Source organism: Aricia agestis, chromosome 3 (assembly GCF_905147365.1).
Source record: "Aricia agestis chromosome 3, ilAriAges1.1, whole genome shotgun sequence".
NCBI lineage: Eukaryota > Metazoa > Arthropoda > Insecta > Lepidoptera > Lycaenidae > Aricia > Aricia agestis.
In genome coordinates this window covers 6,104,869-6,109,011 of record NC_056408.1, presented here as the reverse complement: position 1 = coordinate 6,109,011, position 4,143 = coordinate 6,104,869, and the positions used below count along the sequence as shown (strand labels likewise).

Sequence of the window (4,143 nt, the reverse complement as noted above, 5' to 3'; positions counted from 1 at the left end):
GGCCAAACTTTTCAAGAATTGACTTTAAACTTTAGTGACTAAGAAGAAATTTTAAATACTAGGTACTTAATAATATTATCAAAACTAAAATTTCTCTTGTCAGTTTTGATCAAATATAAATAAATTATTATGCGTCATTGAAACTCTGTGTTTTTTAATGAAAAACCCATTTGGACTGGACATTAAAATTGATTTTTGCGACACGTGTTTTTAATGGTTTATGAGCAAAATTGTCTGACATTACTGATAATAATTAATATACAGTATACATGCATTACTGACATGATGTTTCATAAAAAATATTAATAAGAGCTATATTATTCAAGTGTATTTTCCAGTACAAATGAGGATTAAAATGGACTACTTACAGATTTTAATTAACACTTTACAATACTTTACAACAGATAGGGAAATAATCTCACAGTCACGTCATAGATTAGTATCTATTGTTCTTTCTGCAGGCTAATCTATGCCTTATTCTGTTGTGCTAAAGTAAGTAATGCTATGCTTTACTTTGACCTAGGCATTGGAAGCCTTGATAGCTAACTCGTAACAAACAACAACCACAGTAGCATTCCGCTCGCGATGCTGCGCTAAATAAGAGAACGTTAACAAAGAGATAATATTTTAAAACAATAATTGTCAAATAATGTGACTACATCTATCATTTTGTCTTGAGATAAAGTATCGTCAAAAATAAAATGTGGTAAGTTAATTTTTCAAAATACTCTTACAATGATATTTGTTTTATTTTTTTAAGAATATTTAATTTTCATGTTTATTAAAATTCATATACAGTGTGTAACAAAAATAAGTGATAATACTTTAGGGTGTGTACATGTTCCTTGTAGAGAGTTCACTGTGAAAGTAGCAGTGCCGAAAGAATTTTTTTTTCACTTTTGTATGGGCAAGGGCCCGAGCGTCACGAGTTTCCCCATACAAAAGGGGAAAAAATATTTGGTCTTTTGGCGCTGTTACTTTTACAGTAAACTCTCTACAAGGAACACGTACACACCCTAAAGTATTATCACTTACTCATAAATCAAAACTACACCGTGTTTTCCGTAGCATTGGCTTAATAATCTGAAATTTGCGAATAAACAACAATTTGAAAACACGTACATACAAACTCACTTAAGAAATTACTAACTTCATGAATTCTAGTCCATAAATTCAGTCACTCTTTAAAAGAGTAATGTAAAAGCTTTAACAATAGGATTTTAGAAAAGTTTCAAAAGCTCTCTGGCAGTAAATTTAATAAATGTGTTAAGAAACGTCTGTATGGGAGAAGTTATTATAACGTAGAACAAATAAAAGTTATTTCAAGTTACCTTTTATCGCGTATAAACTTTTTGAATAACTAATTTTATGTTTTTTATCGGTTATAATTTTGAGAGGATGTATAATATATTTTGTTTACTAATTGTTTGTCACGTTCTGCCACTGACCTCTATAATACACCGTTCTGCGGATGGCTTTGTGGATTTTGGTTTGTGACGTTTTATAGTTAAACTCACGTTTACTGTGAATGTTATATTGGACATATTAAAATATTATTTTAAATTACTCACACAAAAACACAGCCAGTCTTGGTTTAATTGCCGTTTTCTTGTTACAGCTGTGTTTGCGACTGTATCTGTCAAATTATAAGCCTGGCAGTGGCGATAGCTGCTATTATAGTGATTGTGGTCATTTCTTTGTATGCTACTGGACATATTTGACGTAAGTATACTTGTGAGTTATAATTACTAAGACCGGTATAAATAGTCAGTACTCAAGATGCATCTCGATCTCAAGACACGGTTCAGGCTCTGTGATTGGTTGGCTGTCAAAATTTGGACCAATCATAGAGCCGAACCACGTCTTGAGACCGAGATGCTGCATCTTGAGTACTGACTATTTATACTGGCCTAAGTAGCTAAGCTACCCTAAATTAGCCAACCAACAAGGCTAATTATAGGTCTACCAGGATCTGCAGCTGTAGCATGGCACCATAGAAACGGTTTCTTTCTACGGAAGAATAGACAAAGTGACAGACAAGGCAAAGTGACAGTTGGACAACGGAAATCCGCCATTTTGTCAATAAAAATCTGTCAGTATGTCGATTCTTTCCCTCTCTCTACTGTTGTTATGCTAGCCCTACAGATGGCGAATTTGGATGGCAGATTTTTCAAAAATATCCTTGATCATTGGATATTTTTTATATTTGCGTGTTTCGCACATACATAATCAACCGATATAAGGAGAAAAAAGGATCAAAATATTTTATTCCAATTACCCCGGTGATGCTAGAGTCAATTTATTTTCCCACTTTTTGCCATCAGATCCTGGTAGACCTATTATAGCTGAACTGTAGTTAGGTTATAGGTAATGTTATTATCAAAATAATTTTCGGACGAAAAATGTTTGTAGCAACTTTTTTCTTTGATCATCAACTGGTACTATTAATTGAATTTGTACAAAAAAATTAAAAGACATCGGTTAAATTACACTAAAAATATAATCTAATATTCAAAATAAAAATAAACTAAAATTCTTCTAATTTATAAAAAGTTATAATATTATGTATTTTTCTTTGGTTATTTACAGATTGTGTTATTAAGAAGAGTGTAATATTTAACGTAATAAATTAATAAGTAAACAATGGATAAACTGTCTAGTCACAACAATTACTTCTTGTTATATGAACCTGTAGTACTATTGTAATGTTATAATAAATTATTTTATTATTTATTTTCTTTTATTTTCTAACCACCACATACGCAAAATAAATAAAAACAGCTTGATAGAAATTTCACAATGTTCAAAGGTTTGTAATAATTTGAACGGTAAGACGCAGATTACTAAATAGCTTTGTCCACACTGTGCCTTTTTCTGTTCGTCAAAGGCATGCGTTATACCGCAGTCAACAGCGAACGTGAGGCATGCCCGCGACGCATGCCCTCTGACTGTATCCAAAACTTCAAAAATGACAATATTGACGTTGCGTTCCTTGACGCATTCAATTATTGAATGCGCCAATATGAAAGCTGATGACGAAAATTGAAGTTAAAAGTGCACAGTGTGGACATAGCTAATAGTTACTACGGTATTAAAGTGATCATATATTTTGTAGGAATCTATATATTAATATGCGAGAGAAAAACTTTGTATCCCTTTTGACGAAAACTGGGGTAACGTAGGTAAATGAAATTTTGCACAGTTATAGTTTATATGGTGAAGGAGTGCATCGGGCTAATATTATTTTGAAATTATGCTTTTATCATACATTTTTTTACAAATAAAACATTACACACACTACAACACGCACACTCAAAAAGATGACAGATTTTTGAGTGACAAACCTATACATACGAATTATTAACTCATATAGTTATGGTTGAAGTCTTTTGACAAAGTTGACAAATTGAAAATGGATTATAGTTATTTTTAATTAAATCTTAGATACTATTAGACAATGCTTATACGGCCAGTCTGAGATCAACTAAGTCCCAGAGACAAGAGTTGAAAAAAATTTATGATAAAGTCAACATTTTTTACCAAATGTAGGTAGTAGTCCTAATGTCGTTGAAACTAAGGTCGAATTTCGACCATTGGGCGATCTCTAGTAACAATAACTTTATATTATAGTCAATTTCATAGTGTTCTTTATTTGTAAGATGATAATATTATCTTAAAGACAGGATTATCTTTTGTCTATATCTATTTACTCTTTACGATATTATGTTTATGATATTATCTAACAAGTTTCCCAAGCTTACTTCCATGCTTTAATACCCAATATACATACTTTATCCTCAACCTTATACAACCCTCTGTATCATTCATCGTCAATTTCGTTCTGACTTTATAAACAAAGCACTACCTTGGTATCTTATTAAAATTTATAAGTTGTATCCCTTTTTTTGCTCTTTCATCTTTGCATAGTCCTTGGCTGCTTTTAGGGTATTTTTTAATAAAAGGCTTTAATAACGCTTCAGCGAATATTCTTCTAAAAGAAAATTACATTTCCAAGTAATGGTTCCTTATGCTAATAGTAGTTAATTTTCATAATTTTAGTATCTGTCAGTTTTTGTGTTGAAAAAGTTACATCATTGGAAAATAGATTAATTAAAATTTATTATAAGTCAATATATACCTTCC

At 31.2% G+C, this 4,143-nt stretch overlaps 1 long non-coding RNA gene across 1 annotated transcript; it reads left to right on the top strand.

Moving 5' to 3' along the window:
- The first annotated feature begins 580 nt into the window (after positions 1-580).
- Positions 581-2,686, top strand: LOC121725383. Its single transcript, XR_006035376.1, has 3 exons — positions 581-706; positions 1,619-1,722; positions 2,590-2,686. It is a non-coding gene; the product is annotated as an uncharacterized LOC121725383 (long non-coding RNA).
- Positions 2,687-4,143: the final 1,457 nt, after the last annotated feature.